Here is a 20,247-nt window from a genome sequence, read left to right on the forward strand (position 1 = left end):
CTGCAGAGATCATTGTCCCTCTGGAAGGTTCTCCCACCTCCAAAGAGGAACTCTAGAAGTCTGTCAGAGTGACCATCGGGTTCTTGGTCACCTCCCTGACCAAGGCCTTTCTCCCCCGATTGCTCAGTTTGGCTGGGCGGCCAGCTCTAGGAAGAGTCTTGGTGGTTCCAAACTTCGTCCATTTAAGAATGATGGAGGCCACTGTGTTCTTGGGAACCTTCAATGCTGCATAAATGTTTTGGTACCCTTCCCCAGATCTGTGCCTCGACACAATCCTGTTTCGGAGCTCCACTTACAATTCCTTTGACCTCATGGCTTGGTTTTTGCTCTGCACTCTCACCTGTGGGACCTTATATAGACAGATATAGACTGGTGTGTGCTTTTCCAAATAATGTCCAATCAATTGAATGTACCACAGGTGGACTCCAACCAAGCTGTAGAAACATCTCAAGGATGATCAACGGAAACAGTATGCACCTGAGCTTAATTACGAGTCTCATAGAAAAGGGTCTGAATACTTATGTTTTTTATTTGTAATACATTAGAAAAAATATCTAAAAACCAGTTTTCGCTTTGTCATTGTGGGGTATTGTGTGTAGATTGATGAGGAAGAAAAATAATTTCATCCATTTTAGAATAAGGCTGTAACGTAACAAAATGGGGAAAAGGGTCCTTGTCTGAATACTTTCCGAATGCACTGTATATTCATACAGTTTCTTGATTGTGTCTAGCTTGCTAATAATCACCAAAATGACAGTCAGGAATTATGGAAAATTCCCCAAACTAAAATGTAACCCATTTTCAGTGCTGCCCTCCGGACCTCGTTGAAGACCGAATGCTGCCCATGGGGCAAAATAAGTTTCACACCACTGCTCTAGAGCCTAACCCGCTTTTCAACGTAGGATGACACATGAAAATAGAAGATGAATGGTCAGAATAATCAGATCAGATTGTGCAGGCATACTGTGGGACAAAAACTCCATCCCACCTAAACAGGCTGAAATTCCATTTTTGACTGCACTGCCCCTTTAACTTAGTAAAAAATAGTGAACTTCCCCTTTAATACAGTATGTCCCCTCTGCCCTCTTATCCCAGGTAAGATGCTCCATGCATGCCAGGTGTGTGGCAAAGCCTTCAGCCAGAGCTCCAACCTCATCACTAGCAGCTGTCAGCACAATGGCAACCAGCCCTACCACTGACCCCGCTGCTTCTTCTTCCAACGCAAACTGGACCTGAGACAGCATCAGGAGAACCAATGCACATAGATTTTCAGGCTTCCAGCTGATCTGAGATCAGTTTTAACAAGTAAGTGAACCACTGCACATAGATAGCAACTCAGAGACTCTCACATGGTTGCTAATTTTTTCATTCTTAGGCTGATCATCAAACTCCATTGATTGTCAGTGATTTACCTGTCAGTGGGTAGTTAAAGATATGGCCCTTTGAGATGAAATACGTTTTAGTGCTTGACTTATCTAAATGTATTGCTCTTGTGACACCCACGTAGCTTCTCTGGAACTGAGTCCTCCTCTTCAGTTCTCTGGAACATCAACATTTACCTGGAATGGATTGGGCAACATTTACCTGGAATGGACTCCCCACCCACCCTTCCTCTCTCTGTCAGCGCTACCCTATAAAAGCAGAGACATCTCTCCACTCTGCACTAGAACACCTGATTACTACAAACTTCAAGCGCGCCACTGCACCGAGGAAGAACACACAGACACAGGTAAATACATTATTTGAAATACATGCTTTAGGTTTTCTTTATTTTTTACATTGTAGAATAATAGGGAAGACATCAAAACGATGAAATAACACATATGGAATCATGTAGTAACTGTATTAGGTTCCGACACAATAAAATATATTGAACTCCAGATACAATTTGGCAGCTTGAACAGATGTGTGTCTCATGGCTGGAACAGTTACTCTGTAGCTCAGCTGGTAGAGCATGGCGCTTGTAACGCCAAGGTAGTGGGTTCGATCCCCGGGACCACCCATACACAAAAAAAAAATTATGCACGCATGACTGGAAGACGCTTTGGATAAAAGCGTCTGTTAAATGGCATATTATTATTATTATTATTAAATAGTGATCATTTGGCAGAGTTGAAAGATATTGGTCGATATTACTTAACAAGCAGAGCTTTGGTTCACACAACACAAATGATATATAACACATTGGACATGAAACAAAGATACAAATGTAACAGCACAACAAAGTATATAAACAATTTTTTTTTGCAGGTGCCTTTTCATTTTAAACACTGAATAGTGCTTTCTAACGGTCGTCACTAGTTACCACAGTCACAAAGTGATAAACCCTGCCAAATCGTTTAAAGACTTACAATTAGCATAAGGACCAAGACATCGCAAAATACATGCAATGCCACTTAGTGCAATGGTGAGAAATAATGATAGATTGCAGAGATAAACTTTGCTTATCGAGATCTGTGCTTTATGTGGACAGTTTGGATGAGGAATATTCTTTCATTGAATCAGTGGTATAAAGTACTTAAGTAAAAATACTTTAAAGTACTACTTAAGAAATTTTTTGGGTTATCTGTACTTTACTATTCATTTATTTTGACAACTTTTACTTGACACCCAAAAGTACTAGCTACATTTGGAACGCTTAGCAGGACAGGAAAATTGTCAAACTCATACACTTGTCAAGAGAACATCCTGCTCCCTCTGATCTGGCGGACTCAATAAACACACATGCTTCGTTTGTAAATGTTTTCTGAGTGTTGGAGTGTGCCCCTGGCTATCTGTAAATTAAAATAACAAAATGGTGCCATTTGGTTTGCTTAATATGAGGAATTTGAAATGAATTTTACTTTTGATACATACGTATATTTGAGCAATTACATTTACTTTTGATACTTCAGGATATTTAAAACCAAATACTTTTACTCAAGTAGTATTTTACTGGATGACTTTGACTTGAGTCATTTTCTATTAAGGTTTCTTTACTTTTACTCAAGACAATTGGGTAATTTTTCCACCACTGAATTTAATCAACTTAACCCTTAATTATCCTCTTTCTCTCCCCCTCTCTTTTCTCTATCGTTGCAGCAATGGATTGTGCTTCACATACCAACAGCCAAAATGACTGCAATAAAGAAAAACATGTTGCCAAATGTCCTACAAAACCAGGCCAAGACATATCATGCCAAGACAAATCAGGCCAATCCATATCAGGCCAAACCATATCAGGCCAAAACATATCAGGCGCTGTGAGCGGCAATATTTCCTTTGGCAGCCAGACCAATAAACCCAGTCATACCGGTATGTAACCCTATCCAGCGGGAGGGAATCTATATATGAATGAATAATAAATACATTCATATTTTATTGTTTTGTGGCCATTCAACATGGGAATATAACACACATTGATATTAGACATTTCAAAGCATAAAGTAATTACATTTCACAGCTCAGTTCCAGCACCAGCGTAAATATAGATACAAATAGAAAATTGTTTATTGTTGCTCATAGCAGTGTTCTCAGCAAACTTCTAATACTGACAACCACATTTATTTCAGCACTGTCCAATGACTCTCTCTCTCTCGTTCCCTTAGCTTAACAAAAAAATCCCAGAAAAACTGTCGCACCCAGCATCACCATAGCCAACATAACAGGTGGCAGAGTGGGTCTCTACTACAAGGCAGAGAAGATGGCTCTCTGTGACCTCATCAAGGGGAGTCAACTCAAGGGCGAATCCATCCTTATCCTGGAAGACACCTTTAAGAAGACCCCTCTTCCTCAGAACCTCGATTTCACTGGCTTCCAAGTAGAAAGTGACAATACACACAGATTAAACTACATACAAATTATTGATTACAAATAAACAGAAAAAATCACAGATATGTGAAAAAGTGCTGAGTGTATGGTCGAAATCAGCAATATAATCACTGTAGGTTTTTGAACAAATAATAAATGTTACCTTACTGAGAAAATGTGTTCTGTAAGATGTTAGGAGTGTGTGTGGGATTACATTACATGATTGGGGTTGCCACCAGATATCCTACATACTCATACTAATTTTAACAAAGGTCAACAACACAAGATTGTAATCAAAGTTTTATTTCTAAGGTTGTAGTCATGTTATTTTAAGCATACAGGGTGATGGTGCAAGACACATACAGGGAGCACAAATATATATAGCAGAGAAGAAATCTGCACATTTCCTCATTACACTGGATTTAAAAACCATGTGAACTAGAATGTTAGATGCATGCAGTGTTTCCCAACTAAAGGTTTGATGATTAGTTGAATCAAGTGTGTTAGTGCTAGGGTAAAAACTGAAATGTGCACCCGTTTGGGTCCCTAGGACCAGGATTGAGAAACAGTAGATTCATGCATCATAATGAATGAACAATACACCAGACAACTACTTTCAAGCACATGGCTCTGTCCACCAAACCTACAATTCTGGAAACAAACCATACAAACTAATCCACCCTTTTGGGTCACAGCATTCCACTCTCCCCATCTCTCTGCCTTCTTGGAGATCATCAGTCAATTTTAATCACCTTAAATATCGCCAAGAAAACAATATTACTCAACTAGAAAAACAGAAAACAACTGTGTTTGTCTGTCATGTTGTATAATGATTTGAAGACAAGCGCAGGAATACATATTAGGGGTTTAATTTACGCCTCCCAACACAAACACGTCTATATATACAAAAGGGATGTAACCCAAACAAAGAGCGAGGTGTAACCTCAACACAATACACGGGACGAGACCCGTAAACAGCAAGACCACAATACATGGTACTCTCGAGACCAACGGACATGGGACAATAATCGACAAGGACAATGGGGAACAGAGGGCACATATATACACATACTAATCAGGGGGAATGGGAACCAGGTGTGCGTAATGAGACAAGATAGACCGGGGTTGGTGGTAACGATCCATGTCAGTGACGCCTAGAAAGCCAATGACGTAGACCTCCGGTACTGGTGAACGGAATGAGCAGCATTACCGGGGGGATCCGTGACATTGTCAACAGATTAACCTTCTCACAGACCACATCACAATGGAAAAAATTACAGCATCCACCAAAGACTAAATTAAATCCTTCAACGAAAACTGGACCCCACTCCTCAACTCACCCGCTGAGCTGATCCCACCCTAGTGTTTACTCTACCACCCAAGTTGCTATTACTATTTATTTGTATACATTATATAGAGCAGCAGTTGAAAGGTACAACGTTTGATTGTTGATAGATGTTGTACAGTCAGGTCCATAATTATTGGTACTCTTGAAAAAGGTTAGCAAAGAATACTGAGCTATATTGAATGCAATTTTTTGGGGCAAATTGTATTATTTTAAACTAATACAATTGTTCAGTTAAAGAGGTTTTGTTTAACAAGTAAGATTTTTTTTTAAATATATATATATAATCTAAAAAATTATTGCCACCCTTGTTTTGAATACTCCAGCACACTCCCCTTGCAAGGTTAATGACACTGAGCAAATAAAAAGAGAGAAAACACGTTGGGAGGGATTTTGCAAATGCAAATTAATTACTTAAAAATCATACAATGTGATTTTCTGGATTTTTGATTTAGATTCCGTCTCTCACAGTTGAAGTGTACCTATGATAAAAAATTACAGACCTCTACATTCTTTGTAAGTAGGAAAACCTGCAAAATCAGCAATGTATCAAATACTTGTTCTCCCCACTGTATATATATATATATATATATATATATATATATACATATATATATATATATATATATATATATATATTTATATGGTCCATAGACTACTTTCAGGGTGAGGAACTGCTAACCTTGTTATAAAAGAGTGAACTTCCCCTTTAATACAGTATGTCCCCTCTGCCCTGCTATCCCCCCATGTGTGCCTCAGTGTGGCAAAGCCTTCAGCCAGAGCTCCAACGTCATCACCCACAGCCGTCAGCACAGTAGCAACCAGCCCAACCGCTGCCCTCGCTGCCTCTACGGCTTCCAGCGCAAACTGGACCTGAGACAGCACCAGGAGAACCACTGTGCATAGACCTTCAGGCTAAGACCCTGGCTAAGAGTTGATCTGAGCTCAGTTTCCAAAAATCGGGAGAACCGCTGTACATACATAGCAACTCAGAGACCATCACATGATCACAGCTGACCCCAGTTAATTTTTTCATTATAAGGGGCACCACTGCACAAGCTGAATAGAAGCTGGGGATGGATGAAGGGATGGATGCTCCACTCAAAATTCTAACAAACATTTACCTTGACTGTAGTCGAATCCCGAATATACACTTTGCCTACATATATATTTGTGTTTTTTCAGTGTCATCATACGGTCATATCTGAAAATATGTCTGAAACACTCCAATCCAATTTACACTGAACAAAAATATAAACGCAACATGTAAAGTGCTGGTCCCATGTTTCATGAGCTGAAAAATAGATTTACAAATTTGTTTATGTCCCTATTAGTGAGCATTTGATCCTTTGTCAAGATAATCCATCCACCTGACAGGTGTGGCTTAAACAGCATGATCATTACACAGGTGCACTTTTCTGGGGACAATAAAAGGCCACTCTAAAATGTGCCTTTTTGTCACGCAACACAATGCCAAAGAAATGGGAGAGCCTTCCAGAAAGATAACCATCTCTGCAGCACTCAACCAATCAGGCCTTTATGGTAGAGTGAAAGGCACATGACAGCCCACTTGGAGTTTGCCAAAAGACATCTAAACGACTCTCCGACCATGAGAAACAAGATTCTCTGGTCTGATGAATCCAAGATGTAACTCTTTGGCCTCAATGCCAAGCGTCACGTCTGGAGGAAAGCTGGCACCATCCTTACCGTGAAGCATGGTGGTGGCAGCATCATGCTGTGGGGATGTTTTTCAGTGGCAGGGACTGGGAGACTAGTCAAGATCGAGGGAAAGATGAACGGAGCAAAGTACAGAGAGATCCTTGATGAAAACCTGCTCCAGAGCATTCAGGACCTCAGACTGGGGCAAAGGTTCACCTTCCAACAGTACAACGACCCTAAGCACACAGCCAAGACAACGCAGGAGTCGCTTTGGGACAAGTCTCTGAATGTCCTTGATTGGCCCAGCCAGAGCCTGAATTTGAACCCGATCAAACATTTCTGTAGAGACCTGAAAATAGCTGTGCAGCGACGCTCCCCATCAAACCTGACAGAGCTTGAGAGGATCTGCAGAGAAGAAAGGGAGAAACTCCCCCAGTACAGGTGTGCCAAGCTTGTAGCGTCATACCCAAGAATACGAGACTGTAATTGCTGCCAAAGGTGTTTCAACAAGGTACTGAGTAAAGGGTCTGAATACTTATGTAAATCTGATATTTCCGTTTATTAGTTGTAATACATTTGCAACAATTACAACAAAAAATGGCTTTGTCATTATGGGATATTGTGTGTAAATTGATGAGGGAAAAAACTATTTAATCCATTTTAGAATAAGGCTGTAATGTTACAAAATGTGGAAAAAGTCAAGGGGTCTGAATACTTTCCGAATGCACTGTAAATGCAGTGTTTTCCAACACACATGAGTGATGATGAGTTGAATCAAGTGTGTTAGTGCTAGGACAAAAACAAAAATGTGCACCCCTTTGGGTCCCTTGGACCAGGACTGAGAAACTCTGTCCACCCACCCTACAATTCTGGAAAGAAACCATACACAAACTAATCCACCCTTTTGGGTCACAGCATTCCACTCTCCCCATCCTTCTGCCTTCTTGGAGATCATCAGTCCATTTTAATCGCCTTAAATATTGCCAAGAAAACAATATTACTCAACTACAAAAACAGAAACGAACAGTCTATTTTGTCAACGAGTTAACCTTCTCACAGACCACATCACAATGAAAAAATTACAGCATCCACCAAAGACAAAATTCAAACCTACAACGAAAACTGGACTCCACACCTCAACTTCTTTCAGCTACCACTGATCCCACCCTAGTGTTTCCTCTACCATCCAAGTTGCTATTACTATTTATTTGTATATATTATATGGAGCAGCAGTTGAAGGGTACAAAGGTTGATAGTAACCAGCCACAATAGGGACGCCCCTCAGGGGAAACAACATCTTTGATACAGCAATGCCCTCATGTAAAAGGAGACCAATCTGCCCCAAATATTATGGTAAACATATAGGGGAAGGAAATTCCTATGTTGGTAGATACAGGTGCTAACACGTATGGGATTTCCTGTTACCTGGTAATACATTTTGAAACAAAACCCATGTCCTATTCCATAGGACCTATTAATGTTGAAAATGATTTTCTGTATTCACCCACCCAACTGTGTAACTTGTTAGGTAGAGACTTGTTAACTAAACTTATTGCTACAATGTATTGTACCCCAGGTGGAGTTTTAGTTGATATCCCAAACGATGGGATATTAAACCAATCAGTAAGCAGGCAAATTGAACCACTCCCCCAGGAGGAGTGGGGGTCTGACACTGTTTCCCAGTCTATCCTGTTTCAGGAGCCAGACTCATCATGGACAGAACACTCCAATAACAGTAGACTTATATGCAGTGCTAGCCCAGTTATAAGAAATGTTGATCCCTGAAAGAAACTCTAGTGTTGACAGCTACATTTAAAAAGGAAGCTCCCTCTCTCCCGTTCTGAATTGGCCGATGTATTTGATCATTTCAGCGCATTACATATTCATCTCAAAATAATAGACATTTAATGAGTGTGAAGCAGAAAGTGAATATCCTACAGAAATTGGTAATAAATATTAAGAGTAACATTGTTAGGGTAGACTAAAATGCAAACAATGCCTTCCAACAAGGATAAATGTTTGTTTTGTTTATTTTTAAAACTTACAATAGGGGTAAAAGTAGAACATTGTTTGAGGGTGATCCCAACCCACCCTCACTCTCTCTGTCAGCGCTACCCTATAAAAGTGCAACCAGTCATTGAGTGTAAGGGGGCAATTACTTTTTCACACAGGGGAATTGGGTGTTGCATAACTTTGTTAATAAAATAAATAAAATAACTGTACCTTTTTTTTGTTATTTGTAAACTCAGGTTCCATTTATATAATATTAGGTTTTGGTTGAAGATCTGATAACATTCAGTATCAAAAAGATAACATTCAGTATAAAAAATATGCAAAAGTAGACAAAATCAGAAAGGGGGCAAATGCTTTTTCACAACACTGTATATTAGTTTGTTTTGTTTGGTGTGTTTGTAAAAAATAAATATATTATTATACTTCACATGAAACTGTGATTGAAATCAATGTGAAAACCCACTAAATAAAATGTTCCACAAAATATGTAGCCTATATAGTATGATGTGTTCTCGTGTTTCAGGAGCGTACGTTTGGCTGTAAGGTGTGTGTGGGAAGTGTTTAAGTACCCTATCCACCCACCTGCTAAACTAATTTCCCCAGAAGTTTGACATGAAGAAACACACCTTCATTCATACAGGTGAGTCAACATGTATTCTATTGGAATAGAGATCTTGTCTTTGTCATGGTCACAGTCAAAATGTCCAGCCGGAGGGTCAACCTGGCAGGGCATTAAGCGCTGCGGAAATACCTGGAAAATGTCAATAACTCCAAATATTTTGTTTAATTTATTTCCCTGAGCCTCAATATACTTTAAAAGGACTAAACACAAATCAAAACTGTGTAGAAATGACAATGGACCTATGTACATTCATACAGTTTCTTGACTGTGTCTAGCTCGCTAATAATCACCGAAATGAAATCTAGACAGTCAGGGATCATGGAAAATTCCCCAAACTACAATCTTACCCATTTTCTGAGCGGCCCTCCATGTCTCATTGAAGACCGAAGGCTACCCCTGGGGCATAATGAGTTTGACACCACGGCTCTAGAGCCTACCCTGCTTACACCTTCAACATAGGAGGACACATATTAAAATAGAAGATGACTGATCATTGCAATTGTAAAAATCTCTGAAGCTGGAGACTTTAAGCATCAGTTGTCAGAGCACCTTACCGATCACTTCACCTGTACACAGCCCATCCGAAATTAGCCCACCCAACTACCTCATCCCTATATTGTTATTTATTTAGCTCATTTGCACCCCAGTATCTCTATTTGCACATAATCTCTTGCACATCTATCATTCCAGTGTTAATACTAATTGTAATTATTTTGCACTATAGCCTATTTATTGCCTTACCTCCATAACTTGCTACATTTGCACACACTCTATATATATTTTCTGTTGTATTTTTGACTTTATGTTTTGTTTTACCCCATATATAACTCTGTGTTGTTGTTTTTATCGCATTGCTTTGCTTTATCTTGGCCAGGTCGCAGTTGTAAATGAGAACTTGTTCTCAACTGGCTTACCTGGTTAAATAAAGGTGAAATAAAATAAAAAAATAAAAATTGATCAGAAAAATCAGATTAGATTGTGATGTCATACTGTGGGATAAAAACTCCATCCCACCTGAAGAGGCTGAAAGCTCCTCCACTAAAAAGGCATTATCCTAATTTTCACAATCTCAGAGGGTTATTTTTATTTTGATATAGTGTGACAATATAATGTGGAAGGAAAATCACATATTTGACTGCACTGCCCCTTTAACTTATAAAATAGTGAACTTCCCCTTTAATACAGTATGTCCTCTCTGTTTTTCTATCCCAGATGAGAAGCCCCATGCGTGCCAGGTGTGTGGCAAAGCCTTCAGCCAGAGCTCCAACCTCTTCACTCACAGCCTTCAGCACAGTGGCAACCAACCCTACTACTGGCCATAAACAAATATGTGTGCATTTATCAAGGCCTATATGCCAACAGTTCGCAACAATGTCTAATTTATCAGAACCATTAAAGATAACAAATCCTAATTGTTAAAATGACCCATATACAGTGTTTTCGGAAAGTACACACAATACCCCATAATGTTAAAGCAAAAAAAGTTTTTAGAACTACAACTTTGTCCCGAAGCCACTTGTCGTGAAATTCTACACAGTGGACACTGTGTAATCTTAAATGAATCATCGTCTGGCCACTCTACCATTAAGGCCTAATTGGTGGAGTGCTGCAGATGTCGTTGTCCCTCTGGAAGGTTCTCCCACCTCCAAAGAGGAACTCTAGAAGTCTGTCAGAGTGACCATCGGGTTCTTGGTCACCTCCCTGACCAAGGCCTTTCTCCCCCGATTGCTCAGTTTGGCCGGGCGGCCAGCTCTAGGAAGAGTCTTGGTGGTTCCAAACTTCGTCCATTTAAGAATGATGGAGGCCACTGTGTTCTTGGGGACCTTCAATGCTGCATAAATGTTTTGGTACCCTTCCCCAGATCTGTGCCTCGACACAATCCTGTTTCGGAGCTCCACTTACAATTCCTTTGACCTCATGGCTTGGTTTTTGCTCTGCACTCTCACCTGTGGGACCTTATATAGACAGATATAGACTGGTGTGTGCTTTTCCAAATAATGTCCAATCAATTGAATGTACCACAGGTGGACTCCAACCAAGCTGTAGAAACATCTCAAGGATGATCAACGGAAACAGTATGCACCTGAGCTTAATTACGAGTCTCATAGAAAAGGGTCTGAATACTTATGTTTTTTATTTGTAATACATTAGCAAAAATATCTAAAAACCAGTTTTCGCTTTGTCATTGTGGGGTATTGTGTGTAGATTGATGAGGAAGAAAAATAATTTCATCCATTTTAGAATAAGGCTGTAACGTAACAAAATGGGGAAAAGGGTCCTTGTCTGAATACTTTCCAAATGCACTGTATATTCATACAGTTTCTTGATTGTGTCTAGCTTGCTAATAATCACCAAAATGACAGTCAGGAATTATGGAAAATTCCCCAAACTAAAATGTAACCCATTTTCAGTGCTGCCCTCCGGACCTCGTTGAAGACCGAATGCTGCCCATGGGGCAAAATAAGTTTCACACCACTGCTCTAGAGCCTACCCCGCTTTTCAACGTAGGATGACACATGAAAATAGAAGATGAATGGTCAGAATAATCAGATCAGATTGTGCAGGCATACTGTGGGACAAAAACTCCATCCCACCTAAACAGGCTGAAATTCCATTTTTGACTGCACTGCCCCTTTAACTTAGTAAAAAATAGTGAACTTCCCCTTTAATACAGTATGTCCCCTCTGCCCTCTTATCCCAGGTAAGATGCTCCATGCATGCCAGGTGTGTGGCAAAGCCTTCAGCCAGAGCTCCAACCTCATCACTAGCAGCTGTCAGCACAATGGCAACCAGCCCTACCACTGACCCCGCTGCTTCTTCTTCCAATGCAAACTGGACCTGAGACAGCATCAGGAGAACCAATGCACATAGATTTTCAGGCTTCCAGCTGATCTGAGATCAGTTTTAACAAGCAAGTGAACCACTGCACATAGATAGCAACTCAGAGACTCTCACATGGTTGCTAATTTTTTCATTCTTAGGCTGATCATCAAACTCCATTGATTGTCAGTGATTTACCTGTCAGTGGGTAGTTAAAGATATGGCCCTTTGAGATGAAATACGTTTTAGTGCTTGACTTATCTAAATGTATTGCTCTTGTGACACCCACGTAGCTTCTCTGGAACTGAGTCCTCCTCTTCAGTTCTCTGGAACATCAACATTTACCTGGAATGGATTGGGCAACATTTACCTGGAATGGACTCCCCACCCACCCTTCCTCTCTCTGTCAGCGCTACCCTATAAAAGCAGAGACATCTCTCCACTCTGCACTAGAACACCTGATTACTACAACCTTCAAGCGCGCCACTGCACCGAGGAAGAACACACAGACACAGGTAAATACATTATTTGAAATACATGCTTTAGGTTTTCTTTATTTTTTACATTGTAGAATAATAGGGAAGACATCAAAACGATGAAATAACACATATGGAATCATGTAGTAACTGTATTAGGTTCCGACACAATAAAATATATTGAACTCCAGATACAATTTGGCAGCTTGAACAGATGTGTGTCTCATGGCTGGAACAGTTACTCTGTAGCTCAGCTGGTAGAGCATGGCGCTTGTAACGCCAAGGTAGTGGGTTCGATCCCCGGGACCACCCATACACAAAGAAAAATGTATGCACGCATGACTGTAAGACGCTTTGGATAAAAGCGTCTGTTAAATGGCATATTATTATTATTATTAAATAGTGATCATTTGGCAGAGTTGAAAGATATTGGTCGATATTACTTAACAAGCAGAGCTTTGGTTCACACAACACAAATGATATATAACACATTGGACATGAAACAAAGATACAAATGTAACAGCACAACAAAGTATATAAACAATTTTTTTTTGCAGGTGCCTTTTCATTTTAAACACCGAATAGTGCTTTCTAACGGTCGTCACTAGTTACCACAGTCACAAAGTGATAAACCCTGCCAAATCGTTTAAAGACTTACAATTAGCATAAGGACCAAGACATCGCAAAATACATGCAATGCCACTTAGTGCAATGGTGAGAAATAATGATAAATTGCAGAGATAAACTTTGCTTATCGAGATCTGTGCTTTATGTGGACAGTTTGGATGAGGAATATTATTTAATTGAATCAGTGGTATAAAGTACTTAAGTAAAAATACTTTAAAGTACTACTTAAGACATTTTTTGGGTTATCTGTACTTTACTATTCATTTATTTTGACAACTTTTACTTGACACCCAAAAGTACTAGCTACATTTGGAACGCTTAGCAGGACAGGAAAATTGTCAAACTCATACACTTGTCAAGAGAACATCCTGCTCCCTCTGATCTGGCGGACTCAATAAACACACATGCTTCGTTTGTAAATGTTTTCTGAGTGTTGGAGTGTGCCCCTGGCTATCTGTAAATTAAAATAACAAAATGGTGCCATTTGGTTTGCTTAATATGAGGAATTTGAATTGAATTTTACTTTTGATACATACGTATATTTGAGCAATTACATTTACTTTTGATACTTCAGGATATTTAAAACCAAATACTTTTACTCAAGTAGTATTTTACTGGATGACTTTGAACTGAGTCATTTTCTATTAAGGTTTCTTTACTTTTACTCAAGACAATTGGGTAATTTTTCCACCACTGAATTTAATCAACTTAACCCTTAATTATCCTCTTTCTCTCCCCCTCTCTTTTCTCTATCGTTGCAGCAATGGATTGTGCTTCACATACCAACAGCCAAAATGACTGCAATAAAGAAAAACCTGTTGCCAAATGTCCTACAAAACCAGGCCAAGACATATCATGCCAAGACAAATCAGGCCAATCCATATCAGGCCAAACCATATCAGGCCAAAACATATCAGGCGCTGTGAGCGGCAATATTTCCTTTGGCAGCCAGACCAATAAACCCAGTCATACCGGTATGTAACCCTATCCAGCGGGAGGGAATCTATATATGAATGAATAATAAATACATTCATATTTTATTGTTTTGTGGCCATTCAACATGGGAATATAACACACATTGATATTAGACATTTCAAAGCATAAAGTAATTACATTTCACAGCTCAGTTCCAGCACCAGCGTAAATATAGATACAAATAGAAAATTGTTTATTGTTGCTCATAGCAGTGTTCTCAGCAAACTTCTAATACTGACAACCACATTTATTTCAGCACTGTCCAATGGCTCTCTCTCTCTCGTTCCCTTAGGTTAACAAAAAACTCCCAGGAAAACTGTCGCACCCAGCATCACCATAGCCAACATAACAGGTGGCAGAGTAGGTCTCTACTACAAGGCAGAGAAGATGGCTCTCTGTGACCTCATCAAGGGGAGTCAACTCAAGGGCGAATCCATCCTTATCCTGGAAGACACCTTTAAGAAGACCCCTCTTCCTCAGAACCTCGATTTCACTGGCTTCCAAGTAGAAAGTGACAATACACACAGATTAAACTACATACAAATTATTGATTACAAATAAATGGAAAAAATCACAGATATGTGAAAAAGTGCTGAGTGTATGGTCGAAATCAGCAATATAATCACTGTAGGTTTTTGACCAAATAATAAATGTTACCTTACTGAGAAAATGTGTTCTGTAAGATATTAGGAGTGTGTGTGGGATTACATTACATGATTGGGGTTGCCACCAGATATCCTACATACTCATACTAATTTTAACAAAGGTCAACACCACAAGATTGTAATCAAAGTTTTATTTCTAAGGTTGTAGTCACGTTATTTTAAGCATACAGGGTGATGGTGCAAGACACATACAGGGAGCACAAATACATATAGCAGAGAAGAAATCTGCACATTTCCTCATTACACTGGATTTAAAAACCATGTGAACTAGAATGTTAGATGCATGCAGTGTTTCCCAACTAAAGGTTTGATGATTAGTTGAATCAAGTGTGTTAGTGCTAGGGTAAAAACTGAAATGTGCACCCGTTTGGGTCCCTAGGACCAGGATTGAGAAACAGTAGATTCATGCATCATAATGAATGAACAATACACCAGACAACTACTTTCAAGCACATGGCTCTGTCCACCAACCCTACAATTCTGGAAAGAAACCATACAAACTAATCCACCCTTTTGGGTCACAGCATTCCACTCTCCCCATCTCTCTGCCTTCTTGGAGATCATCAGTCAATTTTAATCACCTTAAATATCGCCAAGAAAACAATATTACTCAACTAGAAAAACAGAAACCAACTGTGTTTGTCTGTCATGCTGTATAATGATTTGAAGACAAGCGCAGGAATACATATTAGGGGTTTTATTTACGCCTCCCAACACAAACACGTCTATATATACAAAAGGGATGTAACCCAAACAAAGAGCGAGGTGTAACCTCAACAAAATACACGGGACGAGACCCGTAAACAACAAGACCACAATACATGGTACTCTCGAGACCAACGGACATGGGACAATAATCGACAAGGACAATGGGGAACAGAGGGCACATATATACACATACTAATCAGGGGGAATGGGAACCAGGTGTGCGTAATGAGACAAGATAGACCGGGGTTGGCGGTAACGATCCATGTCAGTGACGCCTAGAAAGCCAATGACGTAGACCTCCGGAACTGGTGAACGGAATGAGCAGCAGTACCGGGGTGATCCGTGACATTGTCAACAGATTAACCTTCTCACAGACCACATCACAATGGAAAAAATTACAGCATCCACCAAAGACTAAATTAAATCCTTCAACGAAAACTGGACCCCACTCATCAACTCACCGGCTGAGCTGATCCCACCCTAGTGTTTACTCTACCACCCAAGTTGCTATTACTATTTATTTGTATACATTATATAGAGCAGCAGTTGAAAGGTACAACGTTTGATAGTTGATAGATGTTGTACAGTCAGGTCCATAATTATTGGTACTCTTGAAAAAGGTTAGCAAAGAATACTGAGCTATATTGAATGCAATTTTTTGGGGCAAATTGTATTATTTTAAACTAATACAATTGTTCAGTTAAAGAGGTTTTGTTTAACAAGTAAGATTTTTTTTTAATATATATATATAATCTAAATAATTATTGCCACCCTTGTTTTGAATACTCCAGCACACTCCCCTTGCAAGGTTAATGACACTGAGCCAATAAAAAGAGAGAAAACATGTTGGGAGGGATTTTGCAAATGCAAATTAATTACTTAAAAAATCATACAATGTGATTTTCTGGATTTTTGATTTAGATTCCGTCTCTCACAGTTGAAGTGTACCTATGATAAAAAATTACAGACCTCTACATGCTTTGTAAGTAGGAAAACCTGCAAAATCAGCAATGTATCAAATACTTGTTCTCCCTACTGTATATATATATATATATATATATATATTTATATGGTCCATAGACTACTTTCAGGGTGAGGAACTGCTAACCTTGTTATAAAAGAGTGAACTTCCCCTTTAATACAGTATGTCCCCTCTGCCCTGCTATCCCCCCATGTGTGCCTCAGTGTGGCAAAGCCTTCAGCCAGAGCTCCAACGTCATCACCCACAGCCGTCAGCACAGTAGCAACCAGCCCAACCGCTGCCCTCGCTGCCTCTACGGCTTCCAGCGCAAACTGGACCTGAGACAGCACCAGGAGAACCACTGTGCATATGTAACAGGTCAAAGAATTACAGATTTTTGTAACCTTTCATTTTCTATTTTTTATTTTATTTTGTGAGTTGATTTCACCAAAATATTGTATTGTTCAGCATTTCGTGTAGTTTACAGATATTGGGAGAGTTAGTTGTGTAAGTGCGCCCTCTAGTGTGTTGGTTTGGTTATATGTGGAGTTGTCTCATGCTTCTCTCAGTCTGCATTCTCCTCGACTGAGAGAGGTATATGTTCACTTCGGCGTGATATAAACTTGATATACCTGTTAAAACTAAAACGTTTCAGTGCACATAGTAACTTGTATGTATATTATATGATGAGTTTACGTACATTTAATCAAGCTGTGTCGTGAATTTAGCTATTTTTTAGAGTTTGAGAAATTGCTAACTTAGCTAACCTCGTGTTTTGTTTAGCTGTAAGTTAGCAATCGTCATTCTATCCACTTGTGTTGAAGCCGACGTTTCAGTTGTTTTTTTTTAATGTTAGGCGGATTCTGGTCGAGGGTAGAGTTTTGAACATTTTCTCTCCTTGATGTTGAACAGGTATGTATTCCCTATATCAGGTTAAAAATATGTGTTCATTTAAAATGTTTTCATGTATTGATTAGTGTTTATTGGCACTGAAAAGCTCAAATGTGAAGGATTACATGTTGCTTCGTGCATATTACTGTATGTATTACCTATTTGAAAGATGGTTTATGTCATGTTGCACAGTATTAATGTAAAGGCTAAAAGCTCAGAGTTTTTGGCAGAGATAACATGCAATATGACACATACATAAGATATACACCAGATGCGATGGTTATTTTCCAATTATGTTGCATTTTATTCCTTGGATTTTTGAATGTGATTATACTCAGTCTGCATTCTACTCGACTGAGAGAGGCGGATTCTGGTCGAAGGTAGAGTTTTGAACATTTTCTCTCCTTGATGTTGAACAGATTGAGAGAGTTGTACACAATAAAGTGCCTTCAAGTACGCCAGTGTCTTGTCTTCAGGGCACCGGAACACAACGCAGTAGTCGGCAACGAGCAGACCGCGCCGGCTACACATAGACCTTCAGGCTAAGACCCTGGCTAAGAGTTGATCTGAGCTCAGTTTCCAAAAATCGGGAGAACCGCTGTACATACATAGCAACTCAGAGACCATCACATGATCACAGCTGACCCCAGTTAATTTTTTCGTTATAAGGGGCACCACTGCACAAGCTGAATAGAAGCTGGGGATAGATGAAGAGATGGATGCTCCACTCAAAATTCTAACAAACATTTACCTTGACTGTAGTCGAATCCCGAATATACACTTTGCATACATATATGTGTTTTTTCAGTGTCATCCTACGGTCATATCTGAAAATAGGTCTAAAACACCTTAGAAACACTCCAATCCAATTTACACTGAACAAAAATATAAACGCAACATGTAAAGTGCTGGTCCCATGTTTCATGAGCTGAAATATAAGATCTCAGAAATGTTCCATACGAACAAAAGGCTTATTACTCTCAAATTTTGTGCACAAATTTGTTTATGTCCCTGTTAGTGAGCATTTGATCACTTGTCAAGATAATCTATCCACCTGACAGGTGTGGTTTAAACAGCAAGATCATTACACAGGTGCACCTTGTACTTGGGACAATAAAAGGCCACTCTAAATGGTGCTGTTTTGTCACGCAACACAATGCCACAGATGTCTCAAGTTTTGAAGAAGCATGCATTTGGCATGCTGACTGCAGAAATGTCCACAAGAGCTGTTTCCAGATAATTTCATATTAATTTCTCTACCATAAGCCGCCTCCAACGTCATTTTAGAGAATTTGGCAGTACGTCCAACTGGCCTCACAATCTCAGACCACGTGTAACCACGCCAGCCCAGGACCTCCACATCCGGCTTCTTCACCTGCAGGATTGGCTGGGCCTGGCTCCCCAGTGACCGGGCCTGGCTCCCTAGTGGCTGGGCATATGCCCTACCAGGCCGACCCATGGCTGCGCCCCTGCCCAGTCATGTGAAATCCATAGATTAGAGCCTAATTAATTTATTTCAATTGACTGATTTCCTTATATGAACTCTAACTTTTTGCTCAGTAGATATTACAATAGTATCGCTTTAAGTGTGTATTACAAACATGTTTATGTTATCCACTTTCAGATTTGGATAACAACAGTACCCATATTAGGAATTAACAGTTTTTTATTTAGGTGATCAAACTCTTTAATGATGTACCTGTGTGGGTGATTTTAAAGAAGTCACTTTGAAATAAACAAAGTTAATCAGTGTGCAATGCCCACTTAGGTTCTTTGGAATTCTATGGAAATGAATCATCATTTTCATTCTCGGAAACATTTACCTGGATTTAAATACCTGTGGTGGGCTGTGATGAGGTGATTTTGAAGGATTCAGGCACAGAAGTGTAAATCACAGAATAACAGGATTTATTCTGTTCCACAGAGTTATGCAGAAATGCATCAAAACACTCCAGCGCGCAAAACAGGTGCACTGGAAAATACAAGGCACACAGGGAATATTCCCGGTGATACAAAATAAAAGGAGCTCCAACGTGCATCTCTCTCCTCCACAATAAACAATCACACACAAAGACAAGGGGGCAAAGGGAACACTTATACAGGTACTGATGAGGGGATATGAACCAGGTGTGTGTAATAAACAAGACAAAACAAATGGAATGATTAGATGAGGAGCGGCAGTGGCTAGAAGGCCGGTGACGACGAACGCCGAAGCCTGCCCGAACAAGGAGAGGAGGCTGCCTCGGAGGAAGTCGTGACATTGCCTGAGAATCCCCCCTCTCTCTCTGTCAGCGCTACCCTATAAAAGTCATCAAAATGGAATTGACCCCAACCTGAAATATGTGACATTGTGCATTATCACCAGGACTGTTTATTAAGGTTTTGATGCCAGTAATAAACTATAAACAGGAAAACACACCACCGTAAATCTTATTCATGACTATATAGCCTATACTATATGACCTATATTCGTTTGTTTTGTTTTGTGTAAATGTAAAAAATAAAATAATAAAAAGATTAACTTAACTTCACATGAAACTGTGATTGAAATGAATGTGGAAACCCAATAAATAAAATGTTACACAAAATATATGGCCTGTACAGTATGCTGTGTTCTCATGTGTTTCAGGAGCAAACATTTGGTTGTAAGGTGTGTGGAAAAATGTTCAAGCATGTTCAAGCATGTTCAATCATTT

At 39.6% G+C, this 20,247-nt stretch overlaps 2 long non-coding RNA genes across 2 annotated transcripts; both read left to right on the plus strand.

The window, feature by feature from the left end:
- Positions 1-1,662: 1,662 nt before the first annotated feature.
- On the plus strand, positions 1,663-4,485 carry LOC311130219. Its single transcript, XR_014613342.1, has 3 exons — positions 1,663-1,729; positions 3,082-3,294; positions 3,588-4,485. It is a non-coding gene; the product is annotated as an uncharacterized lncRNA (long non-coding RNA).
- An 8,204-nt stretch (positions 4,486-12,689) lies between these two features.
- LOC311130410 lies at positions 12,690-15,306 on the plus strand. The gene is made up of 3 exons (XR_014613350.1): positions 12,690-12,763; positions 14,113-14,325; positions 14,619-15,306. It is a non-coding gene; the product is annotated as an uncharacterized lncRNA (long non-coding RNA).
- Positions 15,307-20,247: the final 4,941 nt, after the last annotated feature.

Source organism: Coregonus lavaretus (genome assembly GCF_964263955.1).
Source record: "Coregonus lavaretus genome assembly, chromosome: 6".
Taxonomy (NCBI): Eukaryota; Metazoa; Chordata; class Actinopteri; order Salmoniformes; family Salmonidae; genus Coregonus; species Coregonus lavaretus.